General features: G+C 43.9%; 1 pseudogene; it reads left to right on the top strand.

Moving 5' to 3' along the window:
- Positions 1 to 2,320: 2,320 nt before the first annotated feature.
- LOC130870784 (growth hormone-inducible transmembrane protein-like) lies at positions 2,321 to 22,988 on the top strand (annotated as a pseudogene).
- The last annotated feature ends 2,296 nt before the right edge of the window (positions 22,989 to 25,284 follow it).

Raw genomic sequence — 25,284 nt, forward strand, 5'->3', positions numbered from 1 at the left:
TTGGCACCACTTCTTTCAGACTTGGGTCACAGTTTGTACCCCATAAAAGCCAAGTTTGGCTACCCATCCTTAAGAAGCCAAGTTAATGGTAAAAGCCAGAAAAGGGAGATGTGTTTAGTGGGGAGAAACTGAAGAAAGGGTCAGAGATCCAGGGCCACACTCCAGTTTGTCTTTGGATCCTAAAGAGAGGCTACAGGTTAAACAGAGGGCCAGGGCTATTCACACCTAAGCAGCCCAGGGCAAGCTGCCCCACTGCTAACTCCTCGCTGTCTGAGAGGTGAGCCCTGTGAAATCTCTTCCCAGTACAAGAAGGCTCGCCTCTGCCCGCACCTTTTCCTTTTTCCCATGTGAGACTGCTGGGGAAATTCCCATTCTGTTGGGCTCGCTGTTTCATGGTCTAACAGATTGAGAGACACAAGTAATTTACAGTAATTTACACCAAGCCGAGCATAGTGGCACACGCCTTTAACCTCAGCACTCGGGAGGCAGAGACAGGCACAGAAAGGGGAGTTTGAGGCCAGCCTGGTGTTCACAGTGAGTTACAGGGAGTTCTACATAAAAAAAGAAAACCAAAAACAAAAAAAACCAAAACAACTTTACAGCGTGGTGGCCTGTTTTACAGTGCCAGGACTGAACAGAGTTTCCTGCACAGAGAGCACTCTACCAGCCAAGTTGTACACCCACCCAGTCCAAGTCATTTAGTTCTGAAGCAGGGTCTCACTGTGCTGTCTGACATCAGGTGTGGAGCTCAGGCTGGCTTCAAACTTGCAGCAATCCTCCTGCTGTAGTCTCCCATATCTAAATACATAGCACTATCCCAGGCTGAATTGTATACTTTGCATGAGTGAATGTTGCAGTAATAGAATCATACTTCTTTTTTGTTTCTTTGTTCGTTTGTGGAGACAGGGTCTGGCTACATGTTGTGTACTAGCCTGGTGCTTGCTGTGTGCCGTGTACTAGCCTGGTGTTTGCTGTGTGCCGTGCACTAGCCTGGTGCTTGCTGTGTGCCGTGCACTAGCCTGGTGCTTGCTGTGTGCCTTGTACTAGCCTGGTACTTGCTGTGTCCTGTATACTAGCCTGGTACTTGCTGTGTGCCGTGCACTAGCCTGGTGCTTGCTCTGTGCCATGTACTAGCCTGGTGCTTGCTGTGTCCTGTGTACTAGCCTGGTACTTGCTGTGTCCCGTGTACTAGCCTGGTACTTGCTGTGTGCCGTGCACTAGCCTGGTGCATGCTCTGTGCCATGTACTAGCCTGGTGCTTGCTGTGTGCCCTGTGCTAGTCAGGCATTTACTATGCAAGTCAGGCCTTGACTTTTGGCACTTTTGCTTCAGCCTTCCTAATGCTGGCATTATAGGCATGTGCAACCACACCCAGGTAGAATTGTATCTCAATAAAACTTTTTAAATGTCACATTAAAAATAAATTAGGAACCTAAATGCCCCTCGACTGAAGAATGGATAAGGAAAATGTGGTACATTTACACAATAGAGTACTACACAGCAGAAAGATATCGTGACACCTTGAATTTTGCAGGAAAATGGATGGGGCTAGAAAACATTATTTTGAGTGGGATAACCCAGACCCAGAAAGACAATTATCACATGTACTCACTCACAGGTGGCTTTTGAACATAAAGCAAATAAAACCAACCTACAAACCACAATCCCAGAGAATTTAGACAATAATAAGGACACTAAGAGAGACTTACATAGATCTAATCTACATGGGAAGTAGAAAAAGACAAGATCTCCTGAGTAAATTGGGAGCATGGGGACCTTGGGGGAGGGTTGAAGTGAGGAGGGGAGAAGCAGGGAGGGGGGCAGAGAAAAATGTAGAGTTCAATAAAAATCAATAGAAAAATAAAATAAATTAGGGACAAGGTCAGCCAAGACTACTAGAGAGACCCTGTCTCAAAATGATAAAATAAAATAAAGTGCAATAGGTGCAAGTACTTGTCACGGACCCTAATGACCTGAGTTCAGTTTCCAGGATCCATATCATGGAAGGAAAGAACAGACTCCTGTAGGTCATCTTCTTTCTCTCTCTCTCTCTCTCTCTCTCTCTCTCTCTCTCTCTCTCTCTCTCTCTCGTCTCTCTCTGTGTCTCTGTGTCTCTGTCTCTCTCTGTCTCTCTCTCTGTCTCTGTCTCAAACACACACACACTTAAACTTAAACCTTCTTTAAAAGAATAAAAACAAATTAAATGTGCAGCTGTACATGCAGTGGTCATTAAAGCCCTTATCTCTGGGGACAGGCAGCTGTGTGACTTGGGCACAACACTCAACCTTTCCAATACATTTCCCTGTCCTAAAATTGGGGTGATGAGTCTCTTTGGAAAGCCGTATCTGGAAGCTGCCTTCACCTGCCCCTTCCCCTGGCCCAGCATCCTGAACTCTGAAGGGAAGGCTCAAGTTAAGACGTAAGTGCGGAGGCTGCAGAGAGGACGAGATGGTAATGAGTGCCTGGCTGCTCTGCCATGGGACCTGGATTCTCTTCCAGAGGTCATGGATTCCATTCCCAGCACCCACGTAGTGGCTCACAACCATCTGTAGTAACTCCAGTCCCAGGAGAGCTGCTACCCTCTTATGGCTTTATTGGGCAAAACACACAGATGCATAAAATAAAAACCAATCATTAAAAAACAGAAGAGATGCAACTGCTAATTAATCTTCCTTTGGATGTCGCAATATGAACCCAGAACACCTGATGCCCTTTGTGACACTTCCTACACCTTTAGTTCTGTCTGGAGAGAACCACAGGAAGTAGCTGAGGAAGCTGGTTTCCATTGCCATGGCCATTTCCTCCCACAGTGAAAGGAGCCCACACGCTGGGATCAATGTTAGAGGCCTCCCAGCAGCCTTCCTGCTTCTTTTCTCTTTCTCTGTAAAAACCTTTTGTGTCCCCAAAACCCCAAGGTGAACTTTTGAGGGGAAAATCCTTCCATCTTCTCAAGATTGCAGCATTTAAATAAACCCATTTCCTCCCTCACAACCCTCATCTCTTGGATGCTGGCCTTTGAGAGGTGGCCAGTCCTAACTTCCAGTAATAGCTCTGACAACTACATGGGTTAGCACATGGAAAGCGGGGGAATAGCCAATAGTGAACAAGCGTTTGAAAGACGTGAGAATAACGCTCTGTGCTAAAGAGACACAAAAGCTGTGATGCGTTATCAGCGGCGCTGGGTGTGATGGCACCGGGTGTGATCGTGCCAGGTGTGATGGCACCGGGTGTGATGGCGCCAGGTATGATGGCGCCAGGTATGGTGGCGCCGGGTATGGTGGCACCGGGTGTGGTGGCGCCGGGTGTGGTGATGCCGGGTGTGGTGACGCCGGGTGTGGTGGCGCATGCCTTTAATTCCAGCACTCAAGAGACAGAGGCAGGCGGATCTCTGTGAATGCTGGGTCATCCTAGCCTACATTTCCAGTTCCAGGGCCACCTAGGCTACGGATAGAGACACTGTCTGGGAGGGTAAGAAATTAGGAGTGGTAGGAGTGGCAGTTGATAAGACTTCCAAGAATAAAGAAAATGAAGTAACTGGTTGTCTTAGTTAGGATTTCTATTGCTGTGAAGAGACAGCACGACCATGGCAACTCTTGTAAAGGAAGAACATTTAGTGGAGTGAGTGACTTACATTTTCAAAGGTTCGGTCTGTTATCATGGTATGACATGACGCCATGTCATGGTGCTGAAGACAAACACGATGCTGAAGAAGGAGCTGAGGCCTACACCTGACTTACAGGAAACAGGAAGTAGTCTGCTTTACTAGGCGTGGCTCAAGCATATATAAGATCCCAAAGGCCACCCCCACAGTGACACACTTCCCCCAACAAGACCATACCTACTCCAACAATCTACACCTCCTAATAGTGTCTCTCTCTTTGGGGGCCATTTTCTTTCACATCTGTCATCCCACAACTCAGAGCCTAAGTAGGACAATGGAGAATCTGGAGCCAGCCTGGAATACACAGTAAGTCTCCGTGTGTGGGAGGGGAGGAAGAAAAAGTGAATTAGGGGGCTGGAGAGACAGCTCAGTGTGGCTAAGAGCACTTGTTTTTTGTTTTTTGTTTTTTGTTTTTTTTTTGGTTTTTCAAGACAGGGTTTCTCTGTAGCTTTGGTGCCTGTCCCGGAACTAGCTCTTGTAGACCAGGCTGGCCTTGAACTCCCAGAGATCCACCTGCCTCTGCCTCCCGAGTGCTGGGATTAAAGGCGTGTGCCACCACCGCCCGGCAGCACTTGTTATTTTTGCAGAGGACCTGGGTTCCGTTTCCAGGACCCACATGGTGGTTCACAACTGTCTGTAACTCCAGTATACCAATACACATAAAATAAAGATAACTATTACTTTATTTTAAAAGAAAAAGATGTTAGCCATGGCATATGCCTGCAATGCCATCACCCTGCAACAGGAAGAGTTTTGTAAGTTCAGGGCCAGTCTGTGCTACACAATGGATTCCAGATAACCCAGCTTGCAGTGTGAGAGACACCCCCAGGAAAGAATGTGTATCTGAGTGAGGTAACCCAGACCCAGAAAGACAAATATAGTATTACTCACTCATAAGTGGATATCAAACATAAAACAAGGGGTAATCAGCCTACACTCCACAACCCCAGAGAAGCTAGAACCCTCATCCAGATAGAAGCAGATACAGAGGCTGAGGAGTTCCATCTGGATGGAACCTTCTTCTGACGATGGATGGAGATAGAGACAGAGACCCACACTGGAGCACTGGACTGAGCTCCCAAGGTCCAAATGAGGAGCAGAAGGAGGGAGAACATGAGCAAGGAAGTCAGGACTGCGAGGGGTGCACCCACCCACTGACAGTGGAGTTGATCTATTGGGAGCTCACCAAGGCCAGTTGGACTGTGACTGAAAAAGCATGTGATCAAACCGGACTCTCTGAACATGGCGGACAATGAGGGCTGATGAGAAGCCAAGGACAATGGCACTGGGTTTTGATCCTACTTCATGTTCTGGCTTTGTGGGAGCCTAGCCTGTTTGGATGCTCACCTTCTTAGAACTGGATGGAGGGGGGAGGACCTTGGATTTCCCACAGGGCAGGGAACCCTGACTGCTCTTTGAACTGGAGAGGGAGGGGGAAAGGAATAGGGGAAGGGGGAGATGAGTGGGGGGAGGGAGAGGGAAATGGGAGGAGGGGAGGAGAGGAAATTTTTTTTCAATAAAAAAAAAGAAGCAGATGCAGAGATCCAAAACTAACCACTGGGCCAAGCTCCCGTACAGTCAAAGGAGGAGTGATAATATGAACAAGGGGGTCAAGACCATGATGGGGAAACCCACAGAATCAGCTGACCTGAGCTAGTGGGAGATCACTGACTCTGGACTGACAACTGGGGACCCTGCATAGGACCGAACTCTGGAGAACCCTGAACCCTGAATGCAGACTTGGGCAGTATGTGGAGGCACTGGCAGTGGGACCAGGATCTAACTCCAATGCATGAACTGACTTTGTGGAGCCGACTCTTTATGGAGAGATACCTGGCTCAGCCTAGGCACGAGGGTGGGGGGTGCACGGTTTCGTCCTGCCTCAACGAGGTGATAGGACAGACTTAGATGACCTCCGAGGGGAGGCATTACCCTCTCTGAGGAGCAGATGGAGTGATGGGAGGAGCAAATGGGGAAGGGGAGGAGCAGACGGGAGAATGTGGGAGGAGGGGAAGAAAGGAGGGAGGGGGAACTGGAAATGGTCTAAAACATAATAATAAAGAAGTTTTTTTTTTTAAAGTGTGTGTGTATGTGTTTGTTCTGCAAGCAAATATATATGTGTGTGTATATATATATGTACATATAGATAGATAGACAGACAGACAGACAGACAGATAGATAGTCTGAGGCCCCAAAACAGCATGAAATAAACTAGTATTGTTTCTGTAAACTCCAATGGATTATATAGCACAAAATAGTACATACTACTTCAAAATGTGTAACAAACTCTTTGCAGCTATTGAAGCTTATTAAAAGTTTTAAATAGCAAAGTCAAGTGTATTGGTATACACCTGTAATCTCAGCACTTGGGAGGTGGAGACAGGTAAATCAAGAGTTCAAAGTTAGGCTAGGCTGTGGTGGTGAACACCGTTAATCCCAGCACTCAGGAGACAAAAGCAGGTGGATCTCTGAGTTCAAGGCCAGTTTGGTCTAAAAAATGAGTTCCAGGACAGTCAGAGCTACACAAAGAAACCCTGTCTTGGAGGGGGAGTTAAAAAAAAAAAAGAGTCATCCTAGGTTAAATAGTTGAGGTCAGCCTGAGCTACATACTACCCTGTTTCAAACAAACAAAAACTTTATATAGCAGCATAAAATTAGGTAGAATGCTATTGTTTTTTTTTTTTTTAAAAAAAAAAAAAAAAAGAGCAAATATCCAAAGACCATTTTGGAATTGATAGTGGTAGCAGGAAGTGCCCACAGGAAACAGCACTCTGATGGAGGAAGGTCATTGGTTAAAAAATAAAGAAACTGCTTGACCCTCATAGGTTAGAACATAGGTGGGTGGAGTAAACAGAACAGAATGCTGGGAGGAAGAGGAAGTGAGCTCAGACTCGATAGCTCTCCTCTCTGGGGCAGATGCGATGAAGCTCCGACCCAGGATGGATGTAGGCTAGAATCTTCCCAGTAAGCGCACCTTGGGGTGCTACACACATTATTAGAAATGGGCTAGTCCAGGTGCAAGAGTTAGCCGAGAAGAGGCTAGATATAATGGGCCAAGCAGTGTTTAAAAGAATACAGCTTGTGTGTTGTTATTTCGGGGCATAAGCTAGCCAGGCGACCAGGAGCTGGGGTGGCAGGAACACAGCCCGCAGCCCCCACTACAGAATGGCTGCCCAACGTGTGGACAACTATATCCACAGAAAGCCTGAGAAAGCTTGGGAAAGAATAGAGTAAAGCATGTTTTCTTGGTAGCAGCAATTTCTCGGGTCTGCTCTGCTTGCTAGAGGCAAGCAAGTGCTCTCATCTAAGAGAAGCTTCCTGACTCAGCTTCAGCTGTGAAACCTTGCAGTTCATTTAAGAGGTCCTGCCACAAAACACTTAAATGGTATTGATAAAAGCTGACTGCATGCTTGTTTGTTTTCAGCCATAGTAGAAAAAAAGTTGTGTTGTTTTAAAATGCTGGCTTTCTGGGCTGTCCTGCCAGGGCAAACTCTGACTGTTTGAGGCAGGAGGACCGGCTACAGAGAGAGGACTTGAGTGTTGTCTGTTGACATACTGTTGCAGCTTTTTTGCTGGCACGGACCTTGAAACGCCACAGAGTTGTGGTGATAAACATGGCTACAGCCGGTACCTCAGCCATGAGGCTGGAAAGCTAAGGAATGGGCTGGATCCAGCCATCAAAGCCACAGCTTTGAACCTACCCATATTGCTCAGTAATTTCAAGGCTCGTGTGGTCAGAAAAAGAGAGATATACAGTAAAAGAAAGATTCAAAGTCAAAGAAAATGTTTAAATGATTTACAGTGTGTTAAAAATATATGCAAGCTAAAAGCTAAAGTACTTAAAAGTTAAAAAAAAAAAAGGAAGAAAGAGAGTAGTTGGGTGTGGTAGTAAACACCTTTAATCCCAACACTTGGGAGGCAGAGGGAGATTGACCTCTGTGACTTCAAGGTGTGGTAGCACACACCTTTAATCCCAATGCCTGGGAGGCAGAGACAAACAGATCTCTGTGATTTCAAGGTGTAGTAGCATACACCTTTAATCCCAATGCCTGGGAGGCAGAGACAGGTGGATCTCTGAGAGGTCAAGGACAGCCTGGTCTACAGAGTTATTCCAGGTCAAAGATACAGAGAACCTGTCTCAAAAAGCAAAAAATAAAAGTAAAAATAAACAAAATAGAGGTTAAAATAAAGCGCACAAAGATGGAAAATACACAAAGAATTTTGATACTGTATGCTATTATGCTCTGTTTGAATTGTTTGAATGCTGAGGAAGGAGCAACAGGTGCTAAAAGATATTTGTTTATAAATGCTACTGAACTAATCCAACATAGATATTTTGAAAATACCTTGACTTCAGAATTTGGATCTAAGGATATGATACTTTGGAAAAGAGATTCTTCTTCTGTTTTCACAGACGATGACACCCTGCGGATTGCTTCCATCCCAATATGGTATGATAGACCACACCCTCCTGAAAGGTTGCTGTGAACACCTTCAAAAAATTACTTCACTCAACTGCCGACTAAGATGAACCTAACAGACAGGTTACACCATAAAAGACCTAATTAACAGCGCCCCCATTCAGCAGGAAGCAGTTTGGAGAGAAATAACTACGTCCCTATTCCCAAATATTGTTTATAAATGTTCTTTTACATTTAAAGGGGGATATGATATAGGTATGAATAATTTGCATTGATATGGATTTTGCTTTAGTGATTTAAATTTAAGGTCAATTTTGTTATATGTATATGTATTTCTGATATTGATTAAGGTATTGTGATTGTGTAGCTCATGTAAAAATGTTATGTATATAAGTTGTTAATGAATAGTTATCTATAATAGTCAAGTTTGTAGTCATGTTAGATTTTCTAGATGTACATAGATATATTTTAGATAGACATTCTTCATATCTTTCAAAGACTACGGAATATGCTATTCAATGTTTTAATAACTTAGGGTTTTTCATGACAATGAGACACGTCTGCTCCTGGCAGTACCAATCTACTTCAAGAGGAAGATGGGCATCGAAGAGGCTCCTTATGGAGTTGGTTAGCCATTTGGGCAAGAAACTGCTCTTGCCTGGACTGATGCATAAACTGGGCACAAAGAACCCACAGAAAGAGGACTGCTGAACTTGCCTAAAGTTGAGATGGTCTTTCAGGGTTCCTGACCTATGAAAGAGTCTACGAGACATTCTGCAGGACACAGCAGATAGTGACTGAACTGCCTTTGAAATTTCCTGCTTCATGGAAATGTCTGCTGGAAACTATGGGCCTGTAGGCCGAAGATGGATGCCCCAACAGTACAGAGAAACTTTGGGTGACTGTCAAGGCAGCGAGATGTCTCTGTCATTTCTAGAGTTTGGAAGTTGCTTATATCTTGTTTGCTTAGGTAATATTGTATCTTTCTGGAGTCTTTGATGGAGTTGAAGAATAGTTATAGTTATAGTTTTCCTTAGTTATGATAAAGATAAAATAGATATAAATATTGTAATTTTTACTTGATAGCTATTTTTTTTTTTCGAGACAGGGTTTCTCTGTGGTTTTGGAACCTGTCCTGGAACTAGCTCCGTAGACCAGGCTGGTCTCGAACTCACAGAGATCCGCCTGCCTCGGCCTCCCGAGTGCTGGGATTAAAGGCGTGCGCCACCATCGCCCGGCCCGATAGCTATTTTGTTATATGTAATTTTGCTATGTTAAAGTTAAAGCCTTCCTTTTTTTTTTTTTTTTGTTTAAACAGAAAAAGGGGAAATGATGGAGGAAGGTCATTGGTTAAAAAATAAAGAAACTGCTTGTCCCTCATAGGTTAGAACATAGGTGGGTGGAGTAAACAGAACAGAATGCTGGGAGGAAGAGGAAGTGAGCTCAGACTTGATAGCTCTCCTCTCTGTGGCAGATGCAATGAAGCTCCGACCCAGGATGGATGTAGGCTAGAATCTTCCCGGTAAGCGCACTTTGGGGTGCTACACACATTATTAGAAATGGGCTAGTCCAGGTGCAAGAGTTAGCCGAGAAGAGGCTAGATATAATGGGTCAAGCAGTGTTTAAAAGAATACAGTTTGTGTGTTGTTATTTCGGGGCATAAACTAGCCAGGCGACCAGGAGCTGGGGTGGCAGGAACACAGCCCACAGTTCCTACTACAGCACTCCCCTCCCCCGCCAAAAAAAAAGGAGGCTTTTCTTTTTGTCTTCTTTTTGTGGTGGGGAGGGTTGAGACAGGTCCATTACATAGCCCTGGCTGTCCTGGAACTCACTTCTGTAGATCAAGCTAGCTTCAAATGTAGAGATCCACCTGCCTCTGCCTCCTGAAAGCTGAGATTAAAAGGGCTGAGTTGGGAATGTAGTTCAGTAGCTACAAATAAATTCCTGGATCCAATTTCATGTATCACATAGATCAAGTACGGTGATGCTCAGTCTGCAACCCCAGTACTTTGAGGATGGATGCAGGGCATCCATGGTCCAAGGTCATCCCCAGTTACTCGTGGAGCTACTGATAGCCTGGGACATGAGATCTTGTCATTTCAAAAGAAGAATACATGTTAAGAAATCATTCTATACCAATGCACATGGGTAGAAGGTTGGAGAGACGGCTCAGTGGGGAAGAGCACCAGTTATACACACAGGAAGATCTGAAGTTTAATATCCAGCAACCATATAAAATATTTGGGCACGAATGCAAGGCTGTAATTCCTGGTGCTGCTGTTACGTGTGGCTGGGATCTGGGCCTGGGTATTTCCAGGTTCTTGGCCTCTGATTCAAAGGACTGAAATAAAGGCTCACACAGATTCCAAAGTAGCAAGAATCGTTTATTCAGAGCAAAGCAATAGGACAGTCAGATACACTATCAAGAGTGAGAGACAACCACACAAGTCAAGGTGCCTGGTTACTGTTTGAGGCTTCTTTTTACAGGGCTTAAGAAAAAGAGGAGTTTGGTTAATCAAAGTGTAGTTTGGGTGGGTCTCTATTTTTTATTTATTTATTTATTTATTTATTTATTTAATTTTTTTATTTTGGTTTTTTGAGACAGTGTTTCTCTGTAGCTTTGGAGCCTGTCCTGAAATTAGCTCTTATAGACAAGACTGGCCTCGAAATCACAGAGATATGCCAGCCTCTGCCTCAAAAATTCTTGGATTAAAGGCGTGCACCACCGCCAGTTGGTTCTCTATTTTTGATTGACAGATTACATAACTGTTTCTCTATTGCACATGTCCCTTCCCATAATGCATCTGATTTTAGTCATATGCACGCCCAATTACATATAGACATAAGATGGTAAATACAGGACTTTTTCCCCTAAAACCTTACTCAAGGAAATAGTTTGCCTTATTGCACAGGTACCCCAAACTAGTTCAAGACAGATCATCTCTCCTACCGCTGTATTTGAACATAGCTGAAATATGATTGAGTTGAATTTAAATTTGACGGTTGTTATGGAGAAGAGAAAATTATCCCATTGTTGGAGTGGGATGTGAATGAGCTAGGGTCAGGTGGGCGGTCCTAGGCCGATAGCAGGTTGGGAAGTGCAGTGTCTACTACATAGGACTGTGTGTTCATAGTACATGCAATAAGGGCCTTGCACTGCCAAGTGCATTATTAACAGAGGTTTGTGCTATTCCCTGAGCTTTCCAACCATAATGATTTCTTGGAGGTGATGGTGTAGTGATATTTTGTTTATGTTTTAACAAATAAAGCTCGCATGAGGATCAGAGTGCAGAAAGAAGCCACTAGAGGACAGGCAGTGGTGGCGTACACCTTTAATCCCAGGACTCTGGGGACAGACAGACCTCTGTTAGTTCAAGACCACCCTGGGCTACGTGAAACTGATCAGGTCTAAAAGAGAAACAAAGCTCACACAAAAGTTATCCCAGCACTAGGGATCACATGCCTTTAATCCCAGCACTAGGGAGGTGGAGACAGGAGTGAGATGGTGGCCGAAGAGAGGAATATAAGGCGGGAGGAGACAGGAGCTCAGAGCAGTCTGAAGACAGGATGGCCCCTTTGGTAGAGGTAAGAACTCTCTAGTGGCTGGCCACTCTGCTTCTCTGATCTTCAGCATTAACCCTTATATCTGACTCTGGATTTTTATTATTAATACCAATTAGAATTCATGCTACAGGGTAGAAACAGGATGACTGCTGGAACCGGGAAGTCAGTCAGCCTGGACAAAACTTTTGTGCTCCAGATGCAGTGAGAGACCCTATGTCAAGGAAATAAGCCAGCAAGTAAGAAGACAGATACCCCCATGTCCTGTGTATAGGTGTATAGAAAGTCAGGGACACACACAAAACCATATAAAGAAAGGTCTCAAGGCTGGGTTATGTGACATGTGTCTGTAATTTTAACACTGGGGCTGCTGAAGCAGGAGGGTCACTGACAATCAAGACTAGTCTCACCTGGGGAAATGGCTCAGCAGTTAGGAGTACGGCCTGCTCTTCCAGAAGACCTGTGCTCCAGACATAGCACGCACAAGGCAAATCACAATTATGTCACTCCAGCTCCAGGGGATCTGACACCCTCTTCTGGCCTCCACAGACCCTGCATGCATGTAGTACATATATATGCAGACAAAACACTTATACACATGAAATACACCTTTCAAAAAAAGACTAGCCCTGCATTTAAAAAGAGAAAGTCTGGAGTTCTCAAAGGATTCTAGAGTTGTTGGAGCTTGGTGAGGACAGGAAGGTGCTGAGTGAGTTCAGAATCATGGGGTTTCAGAAGCCAAACAATGTACTATAGCACAAATTATAAAAACCTAGAGACAGATATTGGGAGTCAACCAGAAAAGCAAAGCATCCAGCCATTAGAGAAGTCTTAACTCTACCAAGGCTGGGTGACCACAGACTAAACAGACCAAGCCCCTCTCTCCTCCCATTTTATATTCCCTCTAGTGCTGGGATTAAACAGATGACTCCCTAGTACTGGGATTAAAAGTGTGAGGCATCACCACCTGGATCTGTTTCAGTATTGATCTTGTGTAGCCCAGGGTGGCCTTGAACTCACAGAGATCCATCTGCCTCTGTTTCCCAAATCCTGTGATTAAAAGTGTGTACCACAACTGCCTGACCTCTAGTGGCTTAGCTTTGTCCTTCTGATCTTTAGGCAACCTTTATTTATTAAAACATAAATAGAATATCACTACAATGTACTTTATATGATTAGCAGAAGAAGGGGATGATTCACAGATAAAGGCAGCAAGAAAGTCAGGAACTGTTGAATGAGATGGATGGGATGTCCCAGCATTTGTGAGGCAGCAGCAGACCAACTTTGTGAGTTTGAGGCCATCCTGGTCTACACAATGAGTTTCAGGCCAGTCAGGGACCATGGCAACTCTTACAAAGGAAAACATTGTACAGTTTCAGAAGTTTATCCTGTTGTCATCATAGTGGGACATAGTGGCATGCAGGCAGGCATAGTACTGAAAAAAGGAGCTGAGAGCAGAAAAGGAGCTATATCTTGATCCCACAGGCAACAGGAAGTGGTCTGAGACACTGGGCATTGTAGTAGGAAGCCACTTGTTTGCTTCCGGCTGCTCAGCCCCGAAATAATCACACAGAAGCCATATTATTTACAATACTGTTTGGCCAATAGCTTAAGCGTATTTGTGGCTAACTCATATCTTAAATTAACTCATCTCCATTAATCTGTGTATTGCCACGAGACTGTAATTTACCAGATAAAGTTCCGGCATCTGTCTCCAGTGGGGCTACATGGCTTATCTCTGACCCTGCCTTCCTTCTCCCAGCATTCAGTTTAGTTTTCCCCACCTAGTTCTACTCTGCCCTATCAACAGGCCAAGGCAGTTTCTTTATTAATCAATGGTATTCATTCACAGCATACAGAGGTGAATGCCATATCAGGGCATAGCTTGAGCACATATGACACCTCAAAGCCCATCCCCACAGTGACACACTTCTTCCAACAAGGCCACAATTAATCCAACAACTATACCTTCAAATAATGCCACACCTATAAGCTTATGGAGATCAATTACATTTAAGCTACCACACATAATGAGAACCCATCTCAAGAAAAAAAATGTTTAGGCCAGGCGGTGGTGGCGCACGCCTTTAATCCCAGCACTCGGGAGGCAGAGGCAGGCGGATCTCTGTGAGTTCGAGACCAGCCTGGTCTACAAGAGCTAGTTCCAGGACAGGCTCCAAAACCACAGAAAAACCCTGTCTTGAAAAACAAAAAAACAAAAAAAAAAGAAGAAGAAAGAAAAAAGAAAAAATGTTTAAAGAATATATTCAGAGATTCAGATCTGGGATGCTGCTTAGGTTTTCCATTCTGCCATTGTGTAGGTAGGAGATGGAGTCGGCGGAAGGGTTTAAGTGGAAAAACAAGCATTTGCTTTGAGAAATGTTTATTTTAGCAGTTGTGGATGGTGAAGTGCTGGTAGGAAACGAAAGAAGTGCCCAGAGCCGAGAAGTCATGTGATGAACATGTGTAATACACAGATACATGTACAGTCTTCATCAAGTGCATAACAGGGGCTGGGGAGATGGCTCAGTTGGTAAAGTGCTTGTGCAAGTGCGAGGAGTTGAGTTGATCCCCAGTATCCACATAAAAAAGCCTGCTGCATCATGGTGGTGTATGCTCAGAATTCCAGGACATGGGAGGGCGGTAGAGACATGAAGATCTCAGGGGCTCACTAGCCAGCAAACAAGGCCTACTCAGTAAGTTCCAGGTCAATGAGAGACTGTCTAAACAACAAGGTGGCTGGCACCTAAGAACTGACAGCCAGGTTGTCTTTTTGCCTGCAAACATGCACGTGTGTGTGTGCGAACACACACACACACACATGCATTCTCCTCAACACACATACACAGAGAATGCAAACCAATGTCTCTCCTTGAAATTTTCCCTGGTTCCCACAGGTGGGCCTGCCACGGCACTATAAGGCTCTGATCACCTCATCCACTCACACGGGCAGGCGGGTAGGACAGTGAGCTTCTCAGGAGGGGGAGAGAACTCAGTGTTTGTGGGGTGTGCCTGGACAGCCATACAGAACTGGGAGAGAGGACACATATGAGATGGCTCAGAGTTAAGAGTAGTTACTGCTCTTCCAGAAGATCCAGGTCCAACACACACACAAAGTAGCTTACAACCACCTATAACTTCAGCTCTAGGAAAGCCAGTGTCCTCTGACCTTCTAACACAGCTTCACACAAGTGACGTGCACATACTCATGTAGGCACGTGTACATATACATGAAAACAATAAAATTTCTTTTTTAAAGGAAATGATGAGGTCGCTCGGCAGATGTGGTGGCTTAAATAATAAATACCCGCCACAGTCTCAGATATTTCAATACTTGGCCCCCAGTTGGTGGTACTGTTAGGGGACACTTAGAAGGTGTGGCCCTGTTGGAGGAAAAATGTCACTTTGAGGTTGGCTCTCTCTGTTCAAGATGTGACTGTTCAGCTGCTCCTGCCACCGTGCCTGTTTGCTGCCACACTTCCCTGCTGCGGGGGTGATGGAGGCTTAGCCCAAACTTCCTTGTCATGACAGCTCGCCACGGCAACAGAACGGTGGATACAGTGTAATGGGATGGAGAGAATGCTACAAAACTGTCCTCTGACCTCCCCAGGTCACACCTACACACAGACGCACACACACACATGCACACACACATGGAGACACACACACATGGACAAAAACTCCTCTGACTGGATGTCCTCCCATAGGTCAAGAAGTGGAGCAAGCAACCAGCTGATAGAAAAAAAAAATAACAAGTAAGAAGAAGGAAGTCAGGAGGATGGGGAGCACAGGAAGTAGGAGGGAGGACATCCAGTCAGAGGAGTTTTTGTTTGAGATAGTGGAGGAGAAAACTCTTTCTGGGATGACAGCAGAGGAGGAAGCAGCTGGGTGCTTTCTCTGCCTCTCTAAGCAAGCAGGTTTTCACCTCAGCATCTGGCTCTAATAAAACAGAACAACACTTAGTTAAAAACAACCAAGGGGTTCAAGAGAACCACCAGGAAAGTACTCACACCCTCTTCTCCCCAACATGCCAGAACCCCAAGAACACACAACACCACATGGAACCTCCTAGGGCCTGAGGAGACCTGAGAACTTCACCTTCTAACTCAGTGCAGATGTGCCAGCAATTCACTCAATAAATACTCCTTTTATATCTTATTTTCTTATAATTACAATCTCCAATCTGCACGTGTGTCTCACGAGGGTCTGGATTTGCATGCATGCTGTCAGTTAAGTCTGGGGTTGCTGTGTATGTCTCACAGCCAGTCTGCTCTAAGGATTCCTTCCTGTGCTCACCTGGCACCTCTCAGACGCTGCCCCTCTTCTTCCTATGCCATTTCTTCCTTTTCTCCTCTTTGTCTCCTCCTCTTTTTACTAATTGGCTATAACCTTCCACGGTTTTAAAAACTCTAAAGCCTGTGGACCCCAACATGACCCCAACTTTTCCATCCTAACTATACCCACTTTTTTTAACCTAAAAATGAGGTGCTTTTAGAAATGGTACAGTTTTTATAGACTTCAAAAAAGAGGTTGAAACTATGAAGAAGGATACGAACAATTTAACTAACAAAACTCAGACAACAGAGCTATGTTTAGAAATGGTACAGACTGATAGTAATTTATTAAAAGGAAAATTCAGTACTCTGGAAAAGGATACAGCCGATTTGGCACATAAAACACAGTCAAAGACAGTGGGTGCTGAAACATTATTTGAGAGGATTTGTACTGTTGAATGTATTAATCGGACTCTGTCAAAGGGGTATGACAGACTGACTAATAGAATGTCTCTCCAGGATGATAATATGCATGCTATGAAGATTATGTCCAAGGATGAGACATTATCTCTACTGGACAGACTTCATACCTTGGAATCCTCAAAGACAGCATTAAAACAGAACACTAGAAATAAGATCCAAACCTTACAAAAGTCAGTGGTAAATATATTTGTAAAGATTGAGGAACTTATTGAATTTGATGACCAGGGACAAAAGGACAAAATTTAGCCTCATCAGTACGTAAAAACCTCCAGGATAGCTTCCCCAGAGTTCTACCTGCCTTTCTGGTAATAAGATCAAAAAGAGTATCTGGCCCCAAGTACCCTAAGGTTGTCAAAGAATATTCATGGGGGGCTGGAGAGATGGCTCAGTGGTTAAGAGCACTGACTGCTCTTCCAAGAGGTCCTGAATTCAATTCCCAGCAACCATATGGTGGCTCACAACCATCTGTAATGAGATCTGGCACCCTCTTCTGGTAGGTGGGCATACATGCATGCAGAATGTTGTGTACATAATAAATAAATAAATCTTTAAAAAAAAAGAATATTCATGGGAGCCCATACATATGGCTGATCCGAAGTAAATTAAACAAGCAATTGTAGCTTATGGACTACATCTGTCCTTTGTTAGGGAAATGGTCAAAACATGGGCTTCCAGTAACAAAGCAACGCCACGAGACTGGACTCAATTAATCTTAGCCGTCCTAGGATATGGACCGCAATTGCTTTGGAGGTATTATTTTAAGGAAGAAACTAGAATTTTAGAGCAACAGGAAAAAGCAAAAGGAATTGAGATTTCCCTAGATCAAATTCTAGGCGAGGGACTTAATTCTGATCCTCAGGATCAAGCTCTTTATGATGAACATACTTTGTGCCTATGTAGCACAGGAGCTTTAAAGGCTTGGTACAGGATTCAGGAACAAAGAGGGTTGAATCATATCTTAGGGTTAAACAGAGTCAGAGAGAACCTTTTAGTGACTTTTTACAAAAAATAACTAGGGCTGTACATATAGGGATAACTGACCCAGAAGCTAGATGTATAATAATTGAATCTTTGGCTTATGAGAATGCCAACCTAAAATGCCAAAGGATCCTTGGGCCTTTAAAGATCAGACCAGCACCCATGGATGAATGGGTCTTGCATACAATGAATGTCGAGACCCTTGACTATGCTATTGAAGCTTACATAAGAGAAGCAATTTCCAATGTTAAGAGAAGACACCAAAATGCCAAATGTTTTAATTGTGGTAGAATGGGACATCTGAGAAGGTATTGTAGACAAGGGATTCCTAGGAATAATGTCTCTCCTGGAAATGGCAGGAATAGGAGGACTCAGCCTTTAGGTATATGTAGGAGGTGTGGCAAAGGCTGGCATTGGACCAATGTATGTAGGTCAACGACAGACAAAGAAACCCAATACCATAGGAAAATGCCATGGAGGGCCTCTTGCGGGCCCTCATGATGAAGGTAGTCCAGTCATTCCCAGTTACTGTGGAGAACGTGTCTCACCAGGAAATTTTCTTTTTCTTTTTTTTTTTTCTTTTTTTTTTTTTTTTGGTTTTTCGAGACAGGGTTTCTCTGTGGCTTTGGAGCCTGTACTGGAACTAGCTCTGTAGACCAGGCTGGTCTCGAACTCACAGAGATTCACCTGCCTCTGCCTCCCAAGTGCTGGGATTAAAGGCGTGCGCCACCACCGCCTGGCTCTCACCAGGAAAATTAATTTTCCTTCGCCAGGAAAATTAAAAACTCCAATGCCTACTGTAAAATACAATACTCATCGGAATGATTGAATAAATGTGGAGGATGGGTCAATAACTCCAGTAGGACATAGGAAACGTATATTCTGGCAGACTTCTATAAATGATCAAAGACCAAAGCTAAAAGTATGTATAAATCTCATTTTTATTGAAAGCTTACTAGACACAGGTGTGAATGAAAGTGTCATTACTCCAGAATCTTGGCATCTGAACTGGCCTCTTCAAGAGGTAGATATTCAGTTCCTAGGAACTGGAACCCTATCTCAGGTAAAACAAAGCATAAGATAGGTTGAATGCCTAGGGCCAGAAGGACAGAGAGGAAGACTGAGGCCATATGTAGCTAATATTGCAGTGAATTTGTGGGGTCGTGACTTATTGCAGCAATGGAATACTCAAATTAACATTCCTGCAGGCCCAAAAACTTATGTTTCTGGGGAAAATATTAGAAGATATTATACACAATGGTCACCAGCCATTCAGGCTGTACAAGAACACAAAGCAGCCGGGCGTGGTGGCGCACGCCTTTAATCCCAGCACTTGGGAGGCAGAGGCAGGCGGATCTCTGTGAGTTCGAGACCAGCCTGGTCTACAGAGCTAGTTCCAGGACAGGCTCCAAAGCCACAGAGAAACCCTGGCTCGAAAAACCAAAAAAAAAAAAAAAAAAAAAAAAAAAGAACACAAAGCAATTGATAAACTTTCAGAGGTTCTAACAACCTTGCCTTTAAAATGGTTAACTGAGAAACCATTATAGGTTAAACAGTGGCCTCTAGCTGAAGAAAAGTTGCAGAATGTAGAACAGCTGATGTAAGAGCGACTAGATGCTCAACATATTGAAGAATCTACCAGCCCTTGGAATTCTCCTGTATTTGTTTTGAAAAAGAAATCTGGAGTTGCGTGGTGGTGGTGCATGCCTTTAATCCCAAACAGATGGAGGATCTCACCATAAGTGCTGGAACTCTGCAACAGCTAAAGGAAAAAGTAGGACATGCACTTCAAGATGTAGGCATAGGTAAGGACTCTCTGACTAGGACTTTCATGATTGCTCAGAAACAAGGAAAATCATAAAACAAATAGAATCTTGTGAAATTAAAAGGGCTTTGTGAAACAACAAAAAAAATCAGTCAAATGAGGAAACAGCCTACTGAATGGAGGAAACTTCCTAGGCAGCTATAAATCTGACAGAAAATCTACAATATACAAAAAAATTCAAGAAACTAAACATCAAGAAAACTAACACCCAAGAAAAAAATGAGCAATGGAACTGAACAAAGAGTTATCAAAATAAGAAATGCAAATAGCTAATAAGTATGTTTAAAAGTGTTGAACACAGTCTTGGTGATACATGAATTTAATCCCAGTACAAGGAGGCAGATCCCTGTGATTTCCAGCCCAGTGTGGTCTATATGGTGAGTTCCAAGCCAGTCAGAGCTACACAATGAGATGCTCTGCCAAAAAAAAAAAAAAAAAAAAAAAAAAAAAAAAAAAAAAAGTGGAACATTGGCCATCAGAAAAATGCAAATTAAGACTTAGAGATTCCATCCTAAACCAGTCAGAATGGCTATCATCAAGAAACCAAATGGCTGGCTGGAGAGATGGCTACGTGGTTCAGAACACTGACTGCTCTTCCAAAGGACCCAGGTTTAATTCAGTACCCATATGGTCTTATGGATAATGATTAGGAAAAAAAGCTAAACAAAGGCAATTAGATTCAGAGTTCTTGTTTTAAAAAGGGAAAAAGGGGGAAGTGCTGTGGGATAATGCTCTTGTACCTTGTAAAGATTTGTCACTCATATTGGTTTAATAAAATGCTGATTGGCCAGTAGCCAAGCAGGACGTATAGACAGGGGGACCAGGCTAGGACAATTCTTGGAAGAAGAAAGGCTCAGTCTGCAGTCACCACCCAGATAAAGAGGAAGCAAGATAAAAATAGCCATGTTGCAAATCATAGATAAGAATTATGGGTTAATTTAAGTTGTAAGAGCTAGTTAATAATAAGCCTGAGCCAATAGGCCAAACAGTTTATAATTAAAATAAGTTTCTGGGGGCTGGAGAGATGGCTCAGCTGTTAAGAGCACTGACTGCCAGGCGGTGGTGGCGCACGCCTTTAATCCCAGCACTTGGAAGGCAGAGGCAGGCAGATCTCTGTGAGTTCGAGACCAGCCTGGTCTACTAGTTCCAGGACAGGCTCCAAAAAACCACAGAGAAACCCTGTCTAGAAAAAGCAAAAAAAAAAAAAAAAAAAAAAGCACTGACTGCTCTTCCAGAGGTCCTGAGTTTAATTCCCAGCAATCACGTGGTGGCTCACAACCACCTATACTGAGATCTGGTGCCAACTTCTGGCCTACAGGCAGAATACTGTATAAATAAATAAATAAATAAATAAATCCTTAAAAAAAGTAAGTTTCTGTATATATCTTTGTTTTGTTTTGTTTTTGATTTTTCGAGACAGGGTTTCTCCGTAGCTTTTTGGTTCCTGTCCTGGAACTAGCTCTTGTAGACCAGGCTGGCCTCGAACTCACAGAGATCCGTCTGCCTCTGCCTCCCGAGTGCTGGGATTAAAGGCTTGCGCCACCACTGCCCGGCTGTATATATCTTTGGAACTGAATGATTGCCGGACTTTGCAGCTCACAACAGTCTGTAACTTCAGTTCAAAGGGCTCCAAGATCCTCAAACACAGATATATAAGCAAGCAAAAACACCAATGCAGGCAAAATTAAAAAAAAAATTGTCTTCTAACCTCAAACCCACACACGTGTGCGCACAGCACACACACACACACACAGAAACCTACCACGCTTAGTTATATCATTCCTCAGAATATGCCCAAATGACTCCTCCTCTACAGAGAAATGCACATCTATGTTCATTGCTGCTCTATTCCCATTACCTAGGAAATAGAACCAACTTAGAAGGTCATCAACTGATGAATAGATAATGAAGATAGGGGAAAACATATACAGTGAAATTTTATTCAGCATTATGGAAAAATTAAATTTGCAGGAAACTAGATGCAATTGTAAAATATTTTACGAACTGGATTAATTAAAAGTTGCTCATTGTTTGAGGCCAGCCTGGTCTACAAAGGGAGTTCCAGGACAGGCTCCAAAGCTACAGAGAAACCCTGTCTCGAAAAACCAAAAAAAAAATAATAATAATAATAAAATAAAATAAAATAAAAGTTGCTCATTGGGCTTTGTCAACTTGATACGAACCTAGACATACACAAGAAGACAGAATCTGATGTGGAGGTGGCATATGCTGTGAATGTGTTTTATTGCCATTGGTTAACACAGAAGCTGCTTTTGGCCAATGTCTTAACAGAGTAAAGCCAGGCTGAAAGAGATATACAGAAAGAGTAGGCTGAGTCAGGAGAAGCCATGTAGCCACCCACCAGAGACAGACGCTACCAGGGATGGAACTTTAGTAAGCCACAGCCAGGTGGCAATACACAAGATTAATTGAAATGGGTTAAGATATAAGAATTAGCCATGGAGAGGGAGGTCTCAGGTTGGCTGACCCGGAGGGGAGCCTCCGTGGTAAAGGGGACCGGAGCTGAACATTTCAGATCTGCTTAGTGAACCAGTGTATCACCCACCGTGCTGGCTGCAAGGCTTGTGTGTCTCCAGACACTGCCTTCCAGGGTTTTCCAGCCCACTTTCACCAAGACCTCCCCACTCATAAAGAATTCCATCATGCTGGGCGGTGGTGGCACACGCCTTTAATCTCAGCACTCGGGAGGCAGAGGCAGGCGGATCTCTGTGAGTTTGAGGCCAGCCTGGTCTACAAGAGCTAGTTCCAGGACAGGAACCAAAAAGCTACGGAGAAACCCTGTCTCGAAAAATCCAAAAAAAAAAAAAAAAAGAAAGAATTCCATCACGAAGAATCAATGGCTCTTAATACCCACCAGGGAATATGCTGCCAAGACAAGAGTTAGGATCCACCATGGGAAAACTGGCCAAGAATTGAAAGAGGCAGCTTTGGAACCATCAATGGAAAAAATCTTTAAAATTGATCAGATGGGAAGGTGGTTTGTTGCTGGAGCAGCAGCTGTTGGTCTTGGAGCGCTGGGCTACTATGGCTTAGGAATGTCTAATGAGATTGGAGCTAGAGAAAAGGCTGTAATTTGGCCTCAGTATGTGAAGGCTAGAATTCATTCTACTTACATGTACTTAACAGGAAGTATTGGCTTAACAGCTTTGTCTGCCATGGCAATAGCCAGAACACCTGCTCTCATGAACTTCATGATGAGAGGCTCTTGGGTGACAATTGGTGCAACCTTTGCAGCTATGATCGGAGCTGGAATGCTGGTACAGTCAATACCGTATGATCAGAGCCCAGGGCCAAAGCATCTGGCTTGGATGCTTCATTCTGGTGTGATGGGTGCAGTGGTGGCTCCTCTGACGATCTTGGGGGGCCTCTTCTCTTGAGAGCTGCATGGTACACTGCTGGTATTGTGGGTGGCCTCTCGACTGTGGCCATGTGCGCACCCAGTGAGAAGTTTCTGAACATGGGAGCAGCCCTGGGAGTGGCCTAGGCGTTGTCTTTGTGTCTTCACTGGGATCTATGTTTCTTCCCCCTACCACAGTGGCTGGTGCCACTCTGTATTCAGTGGCAGTGTATGGTGGATTAGTTCTTTTCAGTATGTTCCTTCTATATGATACTCAGAAAGTAATCAAACGTGCAGAACTAACACCAATGTATGGAGTTCAAAAGTATGATCCCATCAATTCGATGTTGAGAATCTACATGGATACATTAAATATATTTATGTGAGTTGCAACTATGCTAGCAACTGGAAGCAGCAGAAAGAAATAAAGTGGCTGCCTCTGGTGTCTCTGCTCACTCATGCTTATTTATTAGGAGCAGATAGTCATTACAGTTTGCACTAGCAAAACTCCTTTGTAAAAGATAAACTGTCACGATATATAAGATGTTCAGTAATGTGACCCTTCAGGTTTGCATTTTCTTTTAGAGAATAAATTCAATAGATGTCTTCCAAATTAAAAAAAAAAAAAAAAAAAAGAATTAGCCATGGACCCAGGTTCAACTCCCAGCAGCCACATGGCAGCTCACAACTGTCTGTAACTTCAGTTCCAGAGGGTCTGACACCCTCATACAGACACACATGTAGTCAAAACACCAATGTACTTAAAATAAAAATAAATCACTAAAAAAAGAAATTAGCCAGAAAACGCTTATGCTATTGGCCAATAGTATTGCAAATAATATGATTTTTGAGTGATTATTTCAAGTCTGGGCAGCTGGGAATGAACAAGCAGCCTCCACCAACAAAAATCTTAACTGAAAAAACTGACTCCATATCTGTGAAGAAATAGAAAAAAATGCCTCCATAAAGTTGACCTCTAGACAAATCTGCAAGGCATTTTCTGATTAATAGTCAATGTGGAAGAGCCCAGCCCCTTGGGGGCGATGTCTTCCCTGAACAAGGTAGTTCTGGAGGCTCTAAGAAAACAGGCTGAGAGCTGGGTGTGGTGCCACACATCTTTAAACCCAGCACTGAGAAGACAGAGGCAGAGGTATCTCTGTGAATTTAAGGCCAGCCTGCTCTACTTTGCTACTGGTCTTGGTGACCCAGCAGAAGTAGATGGTGAGACCCTACTGTTGAGGTCACAGCACATTCTGCTTGCACGACAAAGAAACAGAGCTGGAACTGACCTAAAAACTGCCTTCTGCTGACTGGTTTTTATAAGGCCAGAAGAAACTACACAGACTGCAGGGAGAAAAAGCCATCCATGGCATCCCTGCAGTCAACCCTGCATGCTGTAAGCCAACCTGCCAAGATGTGCCATAGTACTATGAAGTTCATGCGGCAACCAACTGCTTTTGGATTAGATTTAAGCCCTGCTCCACAGGAGGGAATTCAGGCCTGATGCTGTATACCTGGCCAAAACCCCTGACTCAGGAGGTCACAGGCTCTGAGAGGAACCTACTACTGTTGTTTTCTTAAATGGATATATTTGTCAAGCCGCACTCTAAATATTTATGTGTACTCCCAAAGATCACTGACTCCCTCCACCTAAGCCAGAGGACCTTCTCCCTAAAGCAGTAAGCAGTGCAGACTAATAACTGACCAAAGGGCAGAGACTAAGTGATGTTGAGTGTTCAGTCTTTTTTACTTTTTATTAATTTATCGGTTGTTTTTTTTTTTTTTTTTTTTTTTGGAGACAGCATCTGACTATAGTGACATTTTGTTTTTGCTTTAACAAATAAAGTTTGGCCGGGCGGTGGTGGCGCACGCCTTTAATCCCAGCACTTGGGAGGCAGAGGCAGGCGGATCTCTGTGAGTTCGAGACCAGCCTGGTCTACAAGAGCTAGTTCCAGGACAGGCTCCAAAACCACAGAGAAACCCTGTCTCGAAAAACCAAAAATAAATAAATAAATAAATAAATAAATAAATAAATAAATAAATAAATAAAGTTTGCCTGAAGATCAGAGTGCAGAGCTAAGCCACTAGAGGCCAGGGTATGGAGGCACATACCTTTAATCCCAGGATTTGGGAGATCGAGGCAGATGGATCTCTGTGAGTTCAAGGCCACCCTGGGAAACACAAGGCTGAATCTGTCTAAAAGAGAAACAGAGCTCACACAGAGGTGATCCCAGAATTTGGGATCACTAGCCTTTAATCCCAGCACTAGGGAGGTGAGGACAGAAGTGATATGGCTGGGAACATAAGGTAGGAGACAGGAGCCCAGTGCAGTCTAAGGTTTGGTGGAACCAGATTAAGTCTGGAAATGCAGTCTGAAGATAAGATTGCCTCTTCGGTCTGAGAGTTGGTAGAGGTAATGGAACTCTCTAGTGGCTAGGCTCTGCTTCTCTGACCTTCAGCATTGACCAATCCCTATATCTGACTCTTGGGTTTTATTATTAAGACCAACTAGAATTCGTGCTATACCTAGTTGTCCTGGAACTCTCTATGCAAACCAGGCTAGCCTCAAACTTACAAAGATCTACCTGCTTCTGCCTCCCGAGTGCTGGGATAAAAGGTATGTACCATCACACCTAGCTGAGTGTTCAGCCATAAATATGACTTCTGCATCAACAACCACAAGGTTTAGGGAACACTGAGCAAGAAGAGTGTAGAGAATCTAAG

This window comes from Chionomys nivalis, chromosome 1, assembly GCF_950005125.1.
Source record: "Chionomys nivalis chromosome 1, mChiNiv1.1, whole genome shotgun sequence".
NCBI lineage: Eukaryota > Metazoa > Chordata > Mammalia > Rodentia > Cricetidae > Chionomys > Chionomys nivalis.